The following is a 21716-nucleotide window of genomic DNA, read 5'->3' as shown; positions in this document are numbered from 1 at the left end:
TTGGCTCTGAAGAGCCTGGTCTTTGGGATTAGGCAGCACTGGGCTATGATTCTGGGTAAAGTACCCCCGTGGGCTCTAGTTTCCTCATTTGTAAAACAAGAATAATTTGACCTGCCTCACAGAGTAAGGGTTAGTGACAGACTCACTGTAAAGTGACCAACAGAACACCATAAATCGGAACTATGGTGTTCCAGCCTGTTATTAGCTCCTTTACCTCATAAGAACACTACGACGGTATGTTGCTATTTACCTTACTCCTAGGGAAACTGAGGCATGGGGACTTGTTCAAGGTCACACAGCTGGTGGAAAAAAAAGTTGAGATTTGATCAGCTGACCCAGAGCCTGTGGTCCTGCCTGGGAATACTGGTTCTGAAATCGAGCAGATCCTGGGTTTAAGAGGGGAAGGGCTGGGGTGGAGGTAGCCCAGAGCTTCAAGGACAGCTGCCCCTGAGGTGACACGCAGCGTAGAGGACCGGGGCTTCTGAGCCCTTGTAGTCAGTTTCGCACACAGGAGCCTGACCCTCACTCTGCTGAACATGGAGGATGGGCTGTTGGGGCCTGTCTCGAAGGAGGACTGTTCTCTGGGGCTCGTGTGGCAGCAGTGTGGACAGCGGTGTGACCGTGGCAGGACAACAGGCTGACAGGGCCGGGGCAGGCAGCACAGGGCTCACAGCCACAGTGTGTGACTTGAGCCTGTAGGCTGCCGGAGCCCTGGGAGGGGCTGGAGAAGCATGAAGAAAGCTTTGTTTTCAGAAGACTGATGTTAGCAGAGCGGTGGGAGACACTGGACTTTGTGCAGATGAGATTGGAGAAGAGCGGGAAGCAGGCAGGTCCCACAGGGCGAGAACCCGGAAAGAGGGCCACAGCAGGAGGCAAAAAGTCCAGGGCATGTTGGAGAAGCCCCCAGGTTTGGGGTCCCAACAGTGTCAGGCACCATGGCAGCTGCATTATATCCATGAGCTTGTTGGATCCTCACTTATCCTGGAAAGTGGGTGTGATGTACCCATTTCCCAGATGAGGAAGCAGAGGTTCCAGAGGTGGGTCCAAAGCCGAGTTCCAAGCCACAGAACCCTGCACTCCCCGTTTGCCCACCAAGGCTGACCTGGGTGGGATAGGAGGAAGGGGGGAGGAGAATGGTGAGTGTCACCAGCCACTACCTGAGGAGTCGCTGCCTTGTCTATGGAGGAGGTGGGGGTGATGGGACACTTCTGTGCTTACAACCTGAAAGGATAGACTTTTCTTTAAGAAGCAAAAGTTTGGTTGTGCTCAGTGAACAGGAAAATGGAAGTGACCCCGGAGCAGAGATTTAAAGCCCTGGTGACTGTTTAGGCAGCACCGTGTTTAATAGCTGGGAAGCTGCCGTCAGTGATAAATGCACCATGGGGTGGGAGCTGCACCATGGGGGGGAGCCAGCCCAGTGGGGCCTTACTGTTCTCCAAGTTCTAGCTGGAGCCATAACGCCTTCCCAAGTCTGTCTTGGACATGGACTCAGCTGCCCACCCCCTTCCCCTGGACTGCAGAGGCTGTTAGCACCATTTTCAAGGGAAAGCATTGCCGGTGTTATGTGAGGACGCACAACGAGGGCACAAGGGTATGTCTGCTACATAAATCTACACTACAAAACAGTAATGCTTGAAAGCTGCTCCAAGCAAGTTACGGAAGGTTACTTCTAGGTGGCAGGAGCAGAGGTACATCTCCGGCTTTCTGTTGCTTACTGTCCTTTCCAAATCAACTCACACAAAAGGGTTTGATTATGAAAAGTCGAAGTGTTCTCCAGTCACCCCCAGTTCCTAGCAGATTCCTGGGGTGCCCACCCTGCAGCCCCTGGGCCCACCTGGCTTCAGAGCCACTGTGGTGGCAGTCGCAGCCCCCTTGTTTCAGCATTACAGTGGCGTCTATCACTCTGCTCTCTCCCAGGCTGCAGGGGGCCACTCAGCCAGATGCAGGTAAAACCTGGACACACCCAAAGGGGTACCCCTCCACCACTGGGGACACAGGGCTCAGTGGAGACATACACCTGCTTCCCAGCCTCCAGTGGGACAGTTCTGAGACGCATTCTACACAGGTGCTCAGAGGGTCCTGCCCAGATGAGCCCCAGTCAGGCTCAGGAATGCCGCCTCATCAACGCACCCTTTCTTGTCTTTCTCCCTCCCCTGCTTTATTCTCCCACCCCCCTCTCTCCTTTTTATTTCCTGAGATCACCTCACCCCAAAACTCCTTGTACCCAAAGTCTTGTCTCAGGGGAACCCCAACTAAGAGGCTCCCCTCACCAGTTTCTTGTAGAGCTCCTCAGACACGTTCTAGGTGTACACACAGGCATCTTTATCCATCTCTAAATATGCATTACCAGATTCGTATCTTGTTCCCTTTAAGCTGTCTTATTCCATCCACTCAATAAATGTACTGAGTAAAAGAGAATCCACAAACGGGACCACACTACACTTACTGTTCTGCAACTTGCATCTTTCATGGCTGAATGAAACACTGCGGGAGGAATTTCAGGTGTTGGTCAGTGCACCCAGGAGCCCTTGTTGGTGGCCTGCATCCTGCTTATGGGACACCCACATCCCCTAAGGATGGGACCAACCCCAGCTAGAGGTCACTGGTCCTCAGCGAGGTGTGTGAGAATCTTTTTCCTCATCCATCAGGTCAGTGTTTACTGTCCAGTATTTACTGAGTCTTCTCCACCTCCCCAGGCAGGCCAGACTTGGGCCGGGCTTCATGGCTGCAAAGATGGGCTGACGTGGTCCAGTCCATATGTCCTATAGGAACAGAGGAATCCAGTAAGGGCCCCAGGTTCCCATGAACCTCAGAAAAGGGACAGAGGGCACCCAGGAGACACAGATATCAGATAAAGGAGGGCTCTGCAGAGGAAGGGCCCTCTGCCAAGTGGATAAAGCCTGAAGGAGCAAGGCAGGCCCTGGGGACAGCTTGAGCAAAGGCATGGACGTGTGAAAGAGGGCATGGGGGCGGGCGTGGGGGCCGGAGGACATGAGCAGATGTGATGTTTCTACCCACAGCCTATCATTTTCCTCGACTGCCAGGAATTCTTCTCTCACAGACTTCCCCAAGCCTGTGTCTGCCAGCAGCCTCGGGGTCAGGAACCAGATGAGATGATGGACACATTTGGACAGAAGCCCTAACCTCATTCTTTGGGGAATTTGTCAAAGCCAGTTATCTTTGAAAAACCAGTTTTCAGGGATTTCACAGAAATCTTTCCAGAGTTGGTGGGTGTTGATAGCTCTGTCACTAATAAGCTGGGTGACCTTGGGAAAGTCACTTTAGAGCCTCCTTTGGAATTGCTCTATTTGCTTCTTTAAAGCCGCTCTGGTCCAATCTAGGTATATCTACTTGTGGTGGGGTGGGAACATTCATAAACACTACCTTGGATGATGCTTGTCACCCACCCTTTTTCTCTTACTCCAGCCCCCCTTCCAGACTGCTTCTAAATTAAGGGAAATACTAAGCAGAACAGTTCTCACTCATGTTCTCCCTCTCTCTGCCTTTCTCCCCTGCCTCCCAGATTGGGAATATACGGACAAGTAGTTTTTTAAAAATGCATTCATTCTGCACACATTAATTGAGCACCTACTGTGTGCCAAGCACTATTGCGTACACTGGGGATCCAATACAGCAGTTCCAAAATAGACAAAAATCCCTGTTCTTCTGAAGCTTATATTTTAGTAGGCGGAGACAGACAATTGGTCAATAAACAAGTAGTAAAATGTTAGCTAGTGATAAATGCTATGGGGAAAAATAAAGTAGGGAAGGGGCTAGAGTGAGGTTGAGGAAGCTAGAATTTGCAATCTTAAATGAGGTGGTTGAGGAAGGCCTTGTTGGGAAAGTGACATCTGAGCAAAGAACTTGAAAGAAGAGAGGGAATGAGCCATGTGGGTATATCTGGGAAGGGCTATCCACCTGGAAGTAGCAGCCAGTGCAAAGGCCCTGTGACACATGTGCCAGAACCAAAGGGTGAAGAGAAGAGGAGCAGGGGGCGAGGCCACAGAGACACTGGGTGTGGGGGGAGGAAGATGAAGTATGACTTTTGGCTTTCTCTGAGTGACGTGAGGATTCGCTACAGACTTTTGGAAAGAGGAGGGATATGATTTTAGCGGGATCACTTTAACTGTGGTCTTGGAAATCAGTTGTAGGGGCGCCAGGGTAGAAGCAGGGAGCCCAGCAAGGAGCCTATTTCAATACAAGTGAGAGATGCCGTTGGCTTGGCTCAGGATGGTGGCAGTAGAGCTGATGAGAAATAGCTGGATACTAGATATATTCCGGAAGTGTGGCCAGGGGGACTTTCTGTAGGGCGTGAAAGACAGAGAAGAGTTGACATGTCAAGGATGACCTCCAGGTTTTGAGCCCCCGCTACTGGAGGGAGGGAGGTGCCATTGACCGAGACGGGCAAGACTGCAGGTGGGGGATGGCAATGGGCACTGGACTTTGGACGTTGGAGGGTTGAGATGGCCACCAGCCATTCAGGAGGAGGTGCTGTGGAGTGCAGGGCAGAGGTCTAGCAGAGAGCATTTTCACAGTCATGACACAGTGCGAAATCCCCTGGGGAAGTGAACGCAGTTACTAAAGAGAAGACGTCCCAGGACCAAGCCCTTAAGCACTGTAATGCTTAGAAACCAAGCCTTGCTTTCTCATTCTGTAAAATGGAGATTAAAAACCCTAAGGACTTCCTCAGGGCTGTGCTGAAGATTATGTGAGATAGCACGTGGAAAGCCTTAGTAATAAGCAACAAGAGTAAGATACCATCAACATGCGTTGTTAGTGATGGTAGAAATTATTGTCTCAACAAGCACAACGCCTCTTCCTTACAAGTGCTTTTCAACTTTTAAATTTACTTTCTAATATTTTTGACCATCAAAAGTACCCTGGTCATAAGACAGGACACCACTGATTCCCATCTGGCAAGTAAGAAACCTGTGGTTCAGAGAAGTTAAAGGGCGTGCTGGCTGTGTCCTGGAAGCTGGTGACAGAGCCGGGGTTCTAGTGGAGACCTCAGACTCCTGCTTCTCTGGTCTTCCTGCCACAGCCTCTTACTGCTGACAGATGATTTAATTAAGTAGAGCAGGAATGTGGACGCCAGCTTTGCTCAGGAGGAGCCCTGTGGCAGGTCTCTCTGCAGGTGGTACCAGGGGCCCAGGTTCATGCTAACTGGTCAGGGACACAGGCAGAAACCTACAGAGATGGTGAGAGGGCAGGGTGCCTTCCTTTTGTCAGAAAACTTCCCTTTTTAAGGGTAGATGAGGATGTAGAGCTCTTTCACACACCAGCTCTGTTCAGCAAAACCTGCGTTCACCACTGCTTTTCTTAGCAGTCATCATACCGTCCAACACAGCAGCAAACAAAGTACGGAAAACGGAAAACGCCGTGAACCTAGAGTTAGCAGCATGGGGATGGGAAGCCCTGGGTTGGTTTCCAGTCAAGCTGAGCTGGGTTCAAATTTCAGCTTCCTTTATCTGTAGCGAATAGACCTAGTGCAAGTTGTTTTACCTCTCTGAGCTTCAGCTTTCTCTTCTGCAAGGTGGAGGGGAACCCTTGCTTTTCAGCATTGTTTATGGACTAGAAATAAAATATGTAGAGTGAGTGGCACAAACAGAACTTGATAAATAGTAGACAATATCATTATTAGCATGATTAGCAAACTCCAGGGTGAATCAATTTATAGTTCAACCAAAGGTCTTTCTCCTTCACTCACCACTTCTACCATTCTTGACACTTGGCAGATGGTCAGTCTTAAAATATTGATTAGAATTTGCTACATTTAAGGCCTTCCTCATTGATACAACTAGCAGCTATGTGTGCTCTGTGCACTGGGAGTGAGGCAGCCAGATTCTGCCTGAGCAACTCAGGGCATCCCGGCCGTGCTCAGGAAGTGCCCCACAAGCTGACTCTCTGGAGGAGGGGCCAGCATAAGGACTCAATCTCCTGCTGGGAGGTTTGCAGCATCTCCAAGGGCCTCAAAAGCTTGCTGACTGAGTCTGAGGCCTCCAACCCTCAGGAGCCGGGAACAGGGAGGGCAGGAAGAGAAACTGAGGTTTGGTCAGCTGCCTGGCACTGTCCTAAGGCAGGGACAGAGCGGAGGCAATGGCTTCCTCCTGTTTGCCAGTATACACTCTATCTTATTGACTCCTTCACCCATGCTCCACTGTAGAGAGGGGCTGCTCTCCCCATTTTAAGAGGTTCAGAGAGGGAAAGCAACTTGCCCAAGATCACACAGCTGTTTCCAGGCCAGTCAGATGCTTGGGTTTGTGATCTTTCTCCTCTGCCTCCTTCCCTTGGCCCTATTCAGAGAGGGCTTGTGAACTGCACTGTGGCTGCCAGCCTGCAAGCCAGGCTTCAGTGATGAGCTCTGGATGGAGTGTTGTTTTGGGGTTGAGCCTGATTTGCCTGGAGGTGAAAAGTACCAGGGTGCCAACTCGAGGGTTGGAGGAAGAGAAGGCAGAAGGTGGGGCAAATGTTCCCAGTGACTTGGAAACATTTGCAGAGGTCATGCTGGGAGATGAAACTCTTCCTTTTCATAATTGTCTGTGAGGAGAAATCAAGGCTTTTGGGAACTTAAGCCTAAAAATGCCAACTGGACATGATGACAACAACGATAAAATATGTAGTAATGCCATATATTGTGGTAGGCACTTTTCGTATTGTAAATATTCCTGGCAAATCTGCCGAGTGGACATGACTTTCTTTTCTAATTTATAGATGAGGTAATTGGGGCTCAGAGAGGTCACTTAACTTGCCCTAGGTCACCCAGCTAATAAGTGCCAGAGCCAGGATCCAAACCCGGTTTGTCTCATTCCAAAAAAACATGCTTGTTCTGCTGTACTAACTGAGGTATAATTTAATTCACCAGAACATTTGATATTAAGTGACAAAGAAGAGGCCCAGAGGTTAAGCTGGGCTCACGGCCCACTGTGGATTCGTCACAGCTGGTGAAGCTTCCGGCTCTCCAGAGCCACCTTACCACCGTGCACTGCTGGAGAAGGGCTGTGTGCCAGCTGCCAGGGCCCGGCTGTGCTGTCCCCTGCCCCCTCCTCCCACGTGTGTGTGCATGTGTGCGTGCGTGTGTGTGTCTGTGTGTGTGTATAATGAGCATCTTAACCTCTGCAAGAGGCTCACAAGCGTCCTTGCCAGCTGGGTGTAAAGAGCCATGCACCCACTCTCTCAGCCTCCCAGAGCCTGAGCCATGCCTTGCTGAACTCTGGCTAACAACCCTCCCTCCCCCCAATACCACTTACACCTCCTGTGACCATATCCTGAGCCTCAGTTTCCTCTTCTGAGAAGTGGGGCCCCTCTCCGCCCCCCAGGATGGCCAGGCTCTCGTGTGGTGATATCTATGTAAAAGTGCCCAGTACACTGGCCCACGTTTAACAAATGCCACCTTGGCCTGGTTTCCTTTAGTTAGTGGTAGCTAGGCGTGCTCACTCTATTTCTAGAATAATATTTGCAGCAGCCTGGCTTCCAGGGGCCAATTGGAGCACAGTGGTCACCCTCCATCGACACAGCTCATGTCCATCTTTGTCTGTCTCCTCGTTCTCCCTGGCAGCTCCCATTCTTCCCCGGCCACAGCCCTCCACGCTGACCGAGCACTGCCTACCCTCCCTCCGTTTACCCCGAGCCTGGCTGGTTCTGCACTGCTGGTCTGCAGCACTGAGCCAGCACAGAGTGAGTGCTCGGGAGCTTGGTGAACTGCTCCGGCTCTGTGTGGATCTGTGCTGGCTCCCATGACGCACCCCTCCCCAGGGGGACCTTGGGGGGTCCTCGTCCCTATACTCAACTGGGAGGGAGCTGAGCTGGGCAGCTGTTCCTGCCCCACACTTCTATGCCCTGAGCTCATGAAAGGGCAAGTGGAGCTGGGAAGGCCTCTCAGAGGAGGCAGTTTTTGACTCAGAGTCTGAAGAGAATCCAGGATGGATCTTGTTTTTGCTGCTGGCCTTTTTTGTTTTAACCAACCCCAAAAGTCCTGGAACAAAAGGCTTTGAAGTGGAAACCACTTTATTGCACCTGAGGCGGAAGCGGGTGGCTTGCTAGCGCTGAGACTCTTCTCGCCGTGGCTCCATCACTCTTGGGACCTTAGCAGACAGGCCCTGGCATTGAAAGTTTCCTCTTCCCCTAGGAGCTGGCTGTGCCACCCAAGTGCCCCTGGGAGCAGCCATCAATCACTGGAGGTATCTACACCCTAGTTCCCTCGGCCCTTGGGTGGGGTCCCCCTGTGTTATGCCTTCGTCGCTCAGTGCATAGCTGGCTGGAGATCGCACTTATTCCCCTGTCACTTCCAGCCCTCCTGCCTGAGACTGCATTGTCCCTGACTCTACACGTTTTCTGGGGCTGCACTTTCCATCTCAGAGAACGTGCCTCACAGGCCACCTGGGAAGGATTTTAGGAGAAAACGTGTTGAAGTAAGCCTTGATTATCTAATGGTGTATTCTGGTGTATTCTGCTTCCGAACAGGGTGTAACTAACTCCAGGAATGTGCGCAGCCCCTCTCTGGGGCCTGCTTCGAGGTAGCGATGGGGAAGGGAGGCCAACGCGGCCAGGCCGGGGGCCTCGGCACAGACGTGTGCCCAGTGCCAGGTGTGAGCGTGATGCCGCCGCCCCCACAGCGCCCCTGGAGAGCACTGCTTCTGCGGAGTCTGTGGAGGGCATGTTCAGGAAGGGATTTCCGGGCTACTCTGAGGCGGAAAATTTGAGACCGTAAGCTCCTCAACAGCTGTGTCCTCTGTATTGTTTGGGCCGCTGCCTGGAGTGCCATGGCTACGGGATGAATACAAATGCATAATGGAAGAGGCTGTCCTGGGGCTCGGAACAGACTTAGTCATTCCTCGCTCCCCCACCTGCTCCCTTCCCACTCCCCTGGGACTTTGCTGGGACTTGATGTTGTCAAAACTCATATAAATCCTAATGTCATCTGGTTCTGCTGTCTGCAAGGCCCCAGACTTCAGGAGGAAGGAGGGAATTTCCACCTTTCTCTGTAAGTGAGGGGACTGGCCGGGGAGGGCCGTGCCTACCCAAACTTCCTGGGAAGCAGGTGGGACCTGGAATGCAGGGATGGCTCGGGGCCCTTTGTGCCCTGTCCCCCCATTTTAAGTACTCTGCCCCAGTGCTTTCTGCTTAAGAGGCTATGCCTCTTCTAAACCCCGCATGTTCTCTGAGATGGAAAATAAAGCCACAGAGAAATGTATAGGATTGGGGACAGGAGGCTAACCAGGGTGGAGCTGTCTTTTGGGAGGGCGAAAGGACCCTCCCTAAATGAGGGAGCAGATATGGCATTATTTGGGTCCAAACGGGTGGGCAGCCAGGAGACCCCTGTGAGCAAGTCTGGGCTAAGTCAGGCCTGGACTTGAGAAGCCAGAAGAAGAGCTTATAGAAATAACACCCAAGACAGAAGAACTAACGATACTTTCTGCCTCAGCCAGAAGCTTCTTAAAAGCTTCCCTGTGGAAGAGGAGTCCAACCTGGGATGTGATGACTAAAAGCTAAATAGACTAATAAGACAGCAAGTGACCAAAACAGGTAGAATGGATGATGGACAGTCAGGGCCACTCTAACACAGGTTATATTAGGACCTCACCTCCTTTCGTCTGGGCCTCATACTTCTTTTGATACTAGTTTCTGTTAGTCTTAGTTAACTGAGCAGCCAACCAACATAGTCCAGTCTCAGGAAGTTTGTTACGCTCTTTCACGGAATATATTGCCAGGCCAGCTCTCCCGGTCCTGCCAGCTGGATTTATTTCCAAGGCCTTAAAGGAGGACTTCATAGGAACTCCATCTTTTTTGCACGATGCCAAATTTCTTAGAGTAGGGGGAACATTTGGGTCTCTAAATCTGTGCTCTGTCTTCTCTAACTTTTCTAGCTTGTGCTCCTTACACATGTGGTAACATTGTAACAAACGCTGAAATATACAGCATCCTACATTAAATATAATGAAGGTGCAACTGTTAGGTGAGTTGTGTTGAGTTGCACTTGACTTCTTGACATAATGCCCTTTTATTTTTGATAGCTATTTAATTAAACATGTATTAATATTTATTTTGCAACTTTCAGTCATTTTTGAATTAATAAATTCACCCCAGGTCTCTAATATTTTTTAAGGTCCTTGAAACATTTGTAGTCCAGAGCCTTGTGCCTGGAATGCCCCAGGGTTGAAATAGATGCGTCATCTTCTCCGCTCTCTGCTGGTCAGCTGCCTCTGTGTCCTAGCTGACCTTCCTGTCTCTGGGTCCCCCATCCTCAAGCTGATGTCTTTGGTTCATGGCTTCTAGATTCATCCTCCTGAAACACCATTTCTTTTTGTTCCATCCTTTCTTGATACTCTGTGTTAGTGGCTGGAACCAGGCTAGGCCACTTGGCCTGCACCGGAGGCTCTCGGTCACCAGCTATCAACCCCCCTGTTGCTGAATGTCCCTCTGTCCTAACATAAGCCTTCCCTGGACCCATCATGCTGATTCCTCCATCTCTCCATTGCCCCTGCTCTTACTCACACTGAGAACGGGAAGAGCTTCAATAATTCTGTCCGGGGCTTTTGAACAACAGAGACCATTTTTCTGAGGCTGCCCACATTTGTTTCCAAAGACACACATTTCCTGCAGTCTTGATCCGTTCTTGGGAACAGCTCTTACCGGCTCTTTACTTTGACTTTCTGCTTGTCTCTCATGGAGGAGGGACGGTCTCAGGGATCGGCCGGTAGTTATATTTGGGAGGGAGGACCAGATGGAGAGCTGGGAGGTGGCTCGTACCACAGGACAGAAGACCAGGGGGCTGCAGATTGGGTGGCGATGGGGTAATATTCAATAGTTAAAATCACTTTAAAATTAAATAGATCCATGATCGATAATAAGAGTGACCTTCCAATGACTATCCATTATACTTGAGACTCTATGCTGAGCACTTGACGTACATTACCGTATTTAATGCTGACAAGAGTCCCAGGAAACAAAAACAGGCTCAGAGCAGATGCCACAGAGGCTGAAGCCCACACAGGTCTGTGTGGTTCTCAAATCCATGCCCTTCCTTCTCCACCAGACCATCTTCTTATCAAGTACGTAGCAGGTATGTGTCCATTCTTGGAGAAACGCAGCATTCCTTTGATCCATCTGTTTAAAGCTTCACCAGTACAAAATGGTTTTAATTACTGTAAGGCTGTGGTAAAAAAAAAAAAAAAAATCTGTGTTAATAGCCAGTAGGACTGCTCCCACCTCATCACTCTTTATTTTTAGTATTCTTCTATTTCTTCTTTTGTGTTTGCTTTTCCAGGTAAACTTTAGTTAATTATTTGGGTAAAGTCTCCCAAAGTCCTGCTGGCACTTTCGTTGAGATCCTACTGCATTTACAGATGATTTCAGGGGATAACTGACATGTTTGATTTATTGAGCACGCCAGTCCCAGCCTCCACGGTGTCTTTCCGTTATTCAAGGTTTTTTGTTCTATCCGTTAGTATGATTCGAATTTTTACTCTTACAAGTCTTACACATCCCTTGTTGTGTTTATCCCTACGTATTTCATCTTTTCCGTTGTTATTATGGGAGGAATTCTACCTTCCATTGTGTTTCCTAACTTGTTATATGTCTAGAGGGAAGCTGTTGGTTTTTGATTACCACTAATTTTCTGCCTCACTGCTTTCTTATTTCTCTGGTAGTTTCTCTTTTGATTCTCTTGGGTGTCCTAGGTATACAATCATATCGTCTGCAAATCATGACAATTTTGCCTTCTTTCTTTTATCTAATTGTTTGGCCAGTCCTTCCGGAACAGTGATAAGCAGTGGTGCTATTGGTGGGATAATATAATTTTTAATGACTAAATAACATGTCGCCATGGGTTGTATCATAATCTAAATAACCAGCCTCTATTGTGTACATTTAGGTTGTTTTCAATGTGTCCCTTTTATAAATTACTCTGCAGTGAATGCCTTTGCTGATTCCTTTGCATTTACATCAGCAAGGTAGATTGTTGGGAGTAAAATAACGGGTCAGGGAAGATGAACTATAAGTAACACGTATATTTTAAAGCTTCAAACACTGGTTAGTGCCTTGCAGAATCACAGGATTGGGAGAGCCTTCCTTAAAGAGGATTTATATGGAGTGAGCTTGGTTCTTAGTCTAGTTGGGAAGGTATTTTGGGAAGGTATTGTGAACTCAAATTTAATTAAGAACAAGAGACTGGGGTATCAGCATGGGCTGGTGCTAAGGCTGAGTTTGGCCTCTTGAGGACCCCTGCGCTGATGTCCAGCATAGCTATGTTTACCTTCTTCTGAGATCCTCCTCTGTTGGGGACCGCTATAAACTACACAACCATCAGACATATTTCCCGTATTATCTAGACTGGTCTTGCCCAGGCCCGTGGTGCCCAGAGAGCTAGCCTCAAAGTAGCTCTCTGGGGAGCGCTTGTTGCATAAACCCAACAAGGAGTCCCTTGAAGTGGTCTGAGGCACACTTTCCAGGGCACAGTTCAAGTAGTTGCTCCTTTAGTGGTGGAGATTCTTGGTGACCACGCAGGGAATGTCACTTTAAGGAGACAGAAGACTTGCTTCTCAGGAGACCTTCAACGCTGCAAGTACAGAGGGGCAGGTGTAAGTTGTCCTGGGTGAATGGCTTTGGCCCTAAAACATGCCATCCAAACCTTCCAAGCTGGCTGGCAACGGAGGCGTTCCCTGGGGAGAAGGGCGAGGGACCTTACAGCCCAATTCCTGTCCCCTTGGAGACTGCCACACCCCCAGCAGGCTGATCCCTGCATGCTCCAGTGGCCTGGCCTGAGTGGCCTGAGGGCCTGCCCTTCCCGTCCTCCTCCCAACTGTAGACCCCCAGGCTGGGAGCCTGGGGAAGGCCTGACTGAAGGCTCCAGGCCTGGCAGAACCAGAGCCTGGAAACCTTGTTTCCATGGCAGCGCTTCATCTTGAGCTTGGGGGACCCCTGCCCAGCACCTCACTCGCAGCTGGGGCAGACTTTGAAGTCCAGCTGCCGGGGGTAAAGCTCTGCCACAGCTACTTCTGTAACCTTTGCCGAGGTACTCAACCTCTCTGAGCCTTCATCTTCTCATCTGTAAAATGGAGATAACTCCCACCCGTCAAAATTCTCCTGAGGATTAAATAATATAATGAATATAAACTGCCCAGCATAGTGCTGGCACAAAGAAGTGATCGCTGCCAGGTAGCTCTTACTACCTTCAGGATATTCCCGAAATGATGGACACCTCGGTTCTTTTCACCTAATGAATATTTTTCCCTTCCCGTAAGTTGAACAACAGCCCAGTAAACACGAGGTGCTTCAAGGATGCATGCCCGTCTTAAATTAATTGTAATAGGTTCTGCACTATTCATTTCCACTCACCAGCTCTCGCTCACCGGAGACTTTTTAGAATTCCCCGGAAGCATTTTAGAGGGATGCTTGTAAATCTCATTGAGCTTTGTCGCAGGTTACTCCCACTCAAGGCCTTTTCCTCTGTGAATGCTTCTCCAGCCGCATGTTTAGTGCCTTCCTGGTTGTGCAGTGCGGAGCCTCCTGACTCATATAAATTATCTGAAGTTCTAATGGTTTGTTTGTTCATGCTTTCATTGATTCATTCCTTCCTCATCAAAGCACAGGAAATACTTAGGCAAGAAAGGTGTACCCAGGCAGAAAGAGCAAGAAATCATAGTGATGAGGGCTTGGAGTCTGAGGGCAGCTTGACATGGCCAGAGTTGGAGTAGAGAGTATAGTGATTGATTGAGTAAATATTTACTGACCATGTACCATGTACCAGGCCCAGTGCTGGGTGCTAAAGGGAAGGCAGTGAATAAGGCAGCCAGTGAACGAGGCATCCAGGACCCTACCCCAAGGAACTTACCATTCATCCGGGAGACGTGTTACAACCAGTTACAGAAATTATCCTGTGATTATTATGGTGCTGGGTGGCACTTCAGGGATGCAGAGGGTGCTGGGAGAGTGCGTGGGATGGGGGAGGGGAGTCTGGGCTTCTTGGGAGTTAGAGAAGGCAAATTTAGGGAACCTCTAAACTTAGAGCAGGAATTAACTAGCAAGTTGTCTGTTGTGGGGTAGAAGTGAAGGAAACAGTATTCCAGGCAGAAGGAGCAGCACATACAAAGGCCCTGAGGCAAGGAGGGGCCTGGTACAATTTAGGAGCTGAGATAGCAGGTGGCACATATGGAGCATGGCAGGAAACAAAGCTGGGGGTGGGGAAGCAGACAAGGTCTCACAAAGGCTAAGGCAGCCAGCAGAAAGTAAATATAAGACCATCTGAGAATTTTGAGTGAGGGTAATTTTGGCGTGTGGGCGAGATTAGAAGCTCATTAACAGTGCCCAAGGCCAGGTGCCAAGTGGCACCTTTGAGATACCTCATGGTCAAAGTGGTTGCCTAAGGAAAGCATTGCCAGGGAGGAGAACACTGCTTGGCAGGACTCATCAAGCCTCAGGGCAACCAGGCTACCCCACCTGTGGGTAAGAGGCCACACCTCTGCCTCCACCTCCAGGAACCTCCTGGGCCTTTTCTTCCCACTGTCCCTGGATCCTGACTAGCTGTGTAGTCACCACGTCCAACCCATTCTTTGTCCTGCCCCTCTGTTCCCAGACCTTTTTACTGCAGCCCAAACCAGCGGTGGGACCTTAATGTGTCCTAAGTGACCATGCCTATTCTATATGCTGCATAAAGTTGTTTGACATCTCTTGTTTCCTAAGAACCAGAGATCAGACACAACTGTGTGCAGCAAGGCTTAGAAATCCCCACCCGTCCCCAACGCGCATCCTCTGGGGACAGCAGTCGCCAGCGACCTGGAGCCGCAGTCCCTCTGAGCCGGTGACGGTGACGAGGCTGAGCCAGATCCATTTGCAGGCCCCACAGGCCCTTTCACAACACAATTAATTCTAGAGCAAGAGCTGATTACAGTGCTCGGGGGTGAGCCACATCCTGGTCACACATTGCCCAAAGCAAGTCATCTGGATCTTATTACAGAGCCAGGCTGGGTCAGACAGTGTGGGCACAGCAGAGCCAACTCATCACCCCAAGGACACGTCAACATAGGATCAGTACTCTGATCGGGCACCCTCAGTGCCACACAGCCCCAACCCTGGGAATGAATGACAAGACTCACCCAAGGCCTCGAAGGAAACCCAGTTCCTGTTGTGAAGTTTAGAAACGATCTCCTCAGATGCGATTTGCTGTTCACCTCCACCCTACTTGCATTTACCCCACCTTGCTCATCTGCCTCCCACTCCTTTCTCTGAATAGAGACAGCAAAGGAGAGTGGGGGTAGGCGCAGGGAGGCCAGCACACCCACTCGACCACCCACCCACACGGAGGGACACAGAACACTGACAGCCAGCAAGAGGTCTCAAGGCACAGCCATTGGGGACCATTCAGCAAAGGGGCACGCAGCCCCACTGCAGGGGCCAGGGAGAGCCAAGTCACAGAACCAAAAGAGGCATTTTCTTTTCTAATTCTGAATCTTCAGAAATGGATCCCATTATATTTAGGGGGTCGCTTTAAGATGAGGGCATACTATCGTTTCACAGTAGATGAGTCTATCACATTATTGTGGTCCACCTTAAACTTACACGGTGTTAGATGTCAATGATCTATCAATAAAACTGTAAAAAATTAAATTTAAAAAGATGAAGGCATAATACATTGTAGAAAAATTCCTACCCAAAGAGATCAAACTACAAAGATGCTGATACTTAAAAGGATGATTTATCGGAAAAATTCACTGATGTTGAAAAAACTCTTTCCCGAAGTTTCACATAAATGAAGTGTCCGTGAAGTAAATAATCCCAGCATTAACTAATAAAGTCACCCCAAGAAGGGAGTGTGATTAATTATCTAATGAACGGCACAGGCAGTGAATGCTGTTAGCTCGTGGGAAGGTGTGGTCCCTGTGGGAGCAGAATTATGGAGGGCTTGCACCGAGGAGGACCTCGTACAGGGCTGGGAAGGGGTCGGAAAAGGCCCGGTGGAGAGGATGGGGAACAGTGTTCCAGGCAGGGGGAATAGCAAGAGCCAAGGCAGGGAGACCGGAAAGCACTTGAGTCTGGCAAGAAGGAAGTTTGTGGGTGGATTCCTTGAGGGGAACCTGCTGGGGCCAGACTGGGACCCGCACACCCTGCAGACATCTCCTGGGTGGCTGCAGCTGACCAGGCCACAGAAGCTTCTTTGAGGGCCTTCCAGGCATGCCCCTGAGGATACCCTCTGCAGGGCCAATGGTCGGGGTTGTTTTTGGCAGCTCAGGTTCTGGAAGTGTGTGGGACAAGATGGCCTGCTAGGTCTGAGAGGCTTCCCGGCCTCGTGGCCTGCGCACAGCTGGCCGGTGTCAGGCGGGCAGTGGTGTCTGTGGACCTCGCTGCCCAGATGTGGGCAGGGCCGCCCATCACAAATGAGCCTTTGTGGCCCCAGTATACGAAACCAGCCAAATATTTTCCCTGTCACTTTATGAGGTGCTAGCTCTGCCCATTCAAGCTGGGAAAAATAAAGCATCACATAATTTGTTCCGTTAGAGTTGAGGAGGTTTGAAGTTAAGGGAATTCTGTGCCCCTGGGAAGGCCTGTCAGCCTGAGGGGGAGGGGTGTTCCCAGGATCCCACCTCTGGAGGGGATGTGGGCACCAGCCAAGCCAGGGCCAGGTTTCACAGATGTAGAGAATGAGGCCCTGAAGCCTGGAATGTCAGCCCAGTAGATGGTGTGAAATGAGGAGACCCAGTTCCTTGAGAATCTTCTCTAGTCCCTTGCTTTCAGAGCCCCTCGTGCACAGGTGAGGCCAGGGAGCTCACAGAGAAAGGTGAAGGGGAATTCTCCTGCAGAACTTCCACAGCAGAGATGATTCTAGAAGGGTTTCAGAGTGCGTGGTGGGGAGAGGATGTTGTATACTGAGGCCGCAAAGCATCAGCCTTATGCAGTCAGCAAGGTCACGTCTGCAGTGATTTCTAGCCTGGCAGTGAGTCCCCACGTCCCCTACAAAGCCCCCTTTCTTACTGCCCATGGCCTATCATTTCTGTGGTAGACCTGCTTCACTTTTGCCTCTAGGAACAAGTGTCATTTATTGAGTACTTGCTATCCTATGGCAAGCATTTCACTAGGTCCCACATTCATTTCTTCAACTGAGATGCATTGAACACCTACTATCTACGAGCTAACCTCCTGAGGAGGCAACAGTGAAATTCTCCTTCACAGCAGCCCCATAGAGAGTCACAGTGAACTCAGTGTTGCAGCTAGATAAGTTGGGTTTATAGAGAAATCACTTGCCAAAGACCTACAGCTAATACATGGCAGAGCTGCATTTCAAAGCCAGGCCAGCCTGACTTTGAAAGCCTGGTTTCTCTCCAGTCCCTCATAGGCAGGGTTAGGAGGAAGCAAGTAATTAGAAGAGACAGTGTATGTAACCCCTTTGGTTTACCTTGCAAGTTATATTCAAATTAATCATAGTTTTATATGCTAACTTTCTTTTGAGATGAATAAAGGTAACATTTTCTTAACAGTGAATCCACAATGGCTCTACTCACCCTCAATTCCACTCTGCATGCAGCGACTCCCCGACGCCACCTGGTGGCAGAGCTTGTGCATAGCAAGTGGTAGAGGTTGAAGAGAAAAGCCAAGACAGCCAGGCGACGGCTGTGGGCCCCTCAAGAAACTCCATGTTGGAAGCCAGGTGGGTCTACAGGTGTGTGCTCTGCCCTAGACGGGCCACATTGGCACTGAGGCAGCCTCTTCCGCTCTCTGAGTGGCAGATCTTTGCTTGTGCGGTGCCTGCATGGACTGGTATCCCTGGAGATCCCTTGTAACCTGGACATTCTCTGACTTTGTTGTCGCTCTTATGTTGCATTGAACTTCCACACACGAGGGTGTCTCCCTCAGGAATTACCCCTGACCATACTCCAAGAACTCAAGTTCAGGGTCGACAGATGGCCTAGCACAGTGCAGGTGGTTTGTTAGTTGTATTCTCTCGGAAGGAATCGGAAATCTGACCCAAAGTGCCTAAATCAATAAAGGGAATATGTGGGCTTTTATTACTGCCTAGTCCTGGGGTAAATCTGGCTTCAGCCTCACCTATATCCAGGGTTCAAGCACTATTGCCAGGATCTGGTTTCTCTCTCTCCATTTCTCAGCTTTTCTTCCTTTGTGTCTACTGGTACCTGCGGGGTATTTCATGGGATTTTAGATCCATGCTCTCAACTTACATGAAATGACACAATCTAAGTAAAGACTGGATTCAAACTGGTCCCTAGATCTCCCATCCTACAGAGCACCAACCTAAGCGTCTCCTACACACACATTCTGGATGGAGACCCCTGGGGTCTTCTTTCTCAGGTCCCAAAATGACTGTGAAGAGCGCTGGAGTTCCCCATTGTCTCTTTGTCCAGCAGGAGCCAGCACGCTTGTACCAGCCTCTTCTAACACAAGTCCTAGGATGTGTTCTGATTGGTCCCACGTGGGTAACATACCCACCCCTGAACCAATCACTGTGTGGCCACTGAATTGGAATGTGCTCATTGGCTCAGCCTCAGTCACAGGCTCCATCCCTGGAGCTGAAATGGGGCAAAGTCTCAAGAATAAACACACTTCCCAAGGAAATCCGAAAATGTTCAGAGACCTGGAAGAAGGGAGGTACCGGTATTTCCTTAGGTCTCTGGGTTTACACACGGGAATGTGTCTTTCGTGTGAATATCATCCTATAATTACTCAGACATCCCTCCTCTGTCTCTGACCTTCACTTGAGAAGCCCCGTCTCTAAAATGGGCTTCTCTCACTGTCTGGCCTGTGTGGGCTCATGTTTAAAATTCCAGAGAGATTGTCCAAATGGGCAGGGTCTTAGGGGTACTGGTCCAAGCCCCTCAGGCTGTGGATGGGGACCAGCACAGGTCAGGGTCTTGCCGAGTTCACACAGCCAGTTAAATTGCAGGGCGGAGACCCTCCACCTGGCAGCTTCTTCCTGTAGGTGCCTCATTACCATGGGATTCCTGTGTAGGCAGGCAGGAAGGCAGCGGAAGGGAAGGCCCAGATGACACCTTTGTGGTGAATAATCCACAGAAGCAATTCTCCACAGTCAGGCAGAGCAGTGGGACAGGAAGTGGGTGCAGCCCTTCCTAATTATATTTTGCTCAGGCTAAAGCTAAAAATTAACCGTTCCAGTATATTCAAATGAGGTCAAGGGAGCAGGTGGTGTGAGAGCAGAGACTTGATTTTCAGTGGATAAACCACAAAGAGGTCATTTGAAATGGATGCTCTGTGCGTGTGATCCCTCGGGGATACAAAGCATTGTACTGAGCAGCCTGCTGGACACCCTAGAATCAGCCCTGGGCCCTACCTCAAATTCCTAGCTTACTGGGGCAGCCACACCAAATAATGATCATTGGGTGAGATAAGCATTAGCAAAGGTCTGGGAAGTGCTGTAGGAGTGCCGTGCAGAGAATAACAGGTGTTTGAGGCGGTTGTGGCACCTGGGCTAGTGCTCCTAGAAGGAGAGATAATGGAGTTGAGATTTAAAGGTGGAAAAGGCGGAGGAAGGCATTTCAGGGGTAGGTACCGCCCGTGCAAAGGCACAGAGGCTTTAAAATGCACGGCCAAGTCCAGGAGACTGCGCGAGGTTCAAGGAGCACGTGAGGCAGAGTCATTAGCGAAGGCCAGTTCCTGGAGGGTGACCCCACTGGTCTAGCAGGTCATTTATTCATTCATTAAAACCTGGGCCTTTTGAAGTCCAGTATTTTTTAAATTTATTTAGATTTCATTTATATTAAATACATTCATAAGGTTTAATCAAAACATGACAGTGATCAGACTCCTGCCTCTCCCTGATCCCAGCCACCCTCCCCAGAGGCAACGGATGCTGTCAGATTCTTGTGTTTTCTGCTAAGATGTTTTCTGCAAACACAACCAACAGCAGCATCTGCCTCGCGCCCCGACGGGCGCTTTGCTTTCTTCACCTCATACGTCTTGGACGTGACTCAGCACATGGAGGCCTTCTCCAATCTTCTTCACGGTGGTGGGAGTTTAGTCATAGAGCCCCAGCTACGCATCAGGAGCTTAGAGACCTTCACATTCAGCCCCTTCTTTTACAGGGAAAAGACCCGTTGCTCAGAAAAGGGGGGGAGCCCACCCAGGGTTCCCAGCGGTTCAGTGGCTGAGCCAGGACTGATACTCAAGTCTTCTGCCTCTCATACCTGTGCACGGCCGGCCAGCAGGGCCCACTTCTTTGCCTCACTGGTCCTCATTTGCTAGCCATTGGGTGGGAAAGGAGATGGGTGAGCTGCCATTTTTTGCAGCCAGTAGAGGCTGTTGTTGGCTGATATATCCATCAGCCTCTTGATGTGTGATTCCAGACTTCCACAGGAACCTTTATCCGTGATCCCCCCCTGTCCCCTTTCTTTCTCCTTTTCATCCTCCTCAGCTTTCTCCTCTCCACCTTTGCCCTGTGTCTAGCCTTAGCCCCATCCCTATCCCAGCAACTGGTCACTATGACAATGAGGGCCTTCCATCACAACGTGGCCTTCCAGGTATTTTATTTTGAGACCCGATTAAGCAGAGCAGGCTACAGGCTGGAAGCAGTGCAGGGAAGTGTGGTTTATGGTCTGTGAAAGAGCCCAGGTGCTATATATAGCTCCCTAATCAGTGTTGCTAAATGGAATCCTAATGCAAGTTCTGTGGCAACTGAACATTTTCATCTCGGAGAATCTCCTCCTTGAAGCCTCACTCCCTCCATCTGTTGGGCTGAGAAGGCTCCGCCAGGCAGCCCCTTCAGGGAAATGGTGCCTCCGCTGTGCTCAGCAGCTGCCAACAGGCTGCCTGGCTCTCCTGACCTCTTCCTGACATAGTGAGCCCTTTACAGTTTTGCCTTTGGGGATATTTGGGCCATGCTGTCATGTTGGTCAGGAACCTGGAGCCCTCAGATGGCCATTTGTCTCAGGGCTAGGATTCTGTCCCCAACCTCCCACCCCCTCTCCCCAGCCTCTTCATCAAAGCCAGAGTGAGGTGAGGGACATGAATGACTGCACACATAAGTAAATATCCACATTTCTGTGTATGTTCAGAAAATCTTCCATCATATACTTCATGGATTCACGAGCAGTGTTATTCAAACAGAGTAACTTAACTATTATCCCCATTCCTTATAGCTGGGGAATTCTGGCCGAGAATGGGAGAAGGAATTAACTCACATCCATTGCCAGGCACTGTCTTGGGGCTTTACATGTGCCACCTCATTCAGTCTTCACACGACTTGTTTTATAGAGAAGGAGCCCACATCAGTCAGGATAGGTCCGTTACTTGCTGCAGTAACGGACGAGCCCCAAGTCACACTGACTTCAAACAACCAAGGTTCGGTATTGCCCTTGCTGCATGCCTATTGCTTGGTCAGCTGAGGGCTCTATTCTACAAGGTTTGTGTCCTCATTTCAGGTCCAGGGCAGAAGGAGCAGCCCCTCATGGTCACTAATGGAAAAGGCAGGAATGCACATACTGGCTCCTAAAACTTCCAGTTGAAGTGACACGTGGCACTTCTGCTGACATTTCATTGATCAAAGTAAGTCTTACAGCCACACCGAACTTCAAGTGAGTGGGGCAGAGTACGCTGATCCTGTGCCTGGAAGGTGAGAGCTGGAATCTTTGAGAAGGGTCCTAAAGACTGCCACAGAAGCTGAGGGTCCCAGGGGTAAAGTGATGGGCCCACATCCCACAGCTCTTAAGTAGCAGAGCAGGGATTCGAACCTTCAGCTATTTCCCCCAGAAATCTGTGCT

The 21716-nt window shown here is 49.9% G+C and overlaps 1 protein-coding gene across 1 annotated transcript in view; it reads left to right on the top strand.

Annotated features, from left to right (window-relative positions):
* The window catches only part of SPSB4 (splA/ryanodine receptor domain and SOCS box containing 4), a gene marked incomplete at its 5' end in the record, with an annotated part of 74887 nt that overhangs the window by 33982 nt on the left and 19189 nt on the right, over positions 1-21716 (top strand). The gene's annotated exons all lie outside the window — the stretch shown is intronic.

Source organism: Rhinolophus hipposideros, assembly GCF_964194185.1.
Source record: "Rhinolophus hipposideros genome assembly, chromosome: 14".
Taxonomy (NCBI): Eukaryota; Metazoa; Chordata; class Mammalia; order Chiroptera; family Rhinolophidae; genus Rhinolophus; species Rhinolophus hipposideros.
Note: the sequence above shows the minus strand (reverse complement) of the source record. Positions and strands in the feature narration are given on the sequence as shown.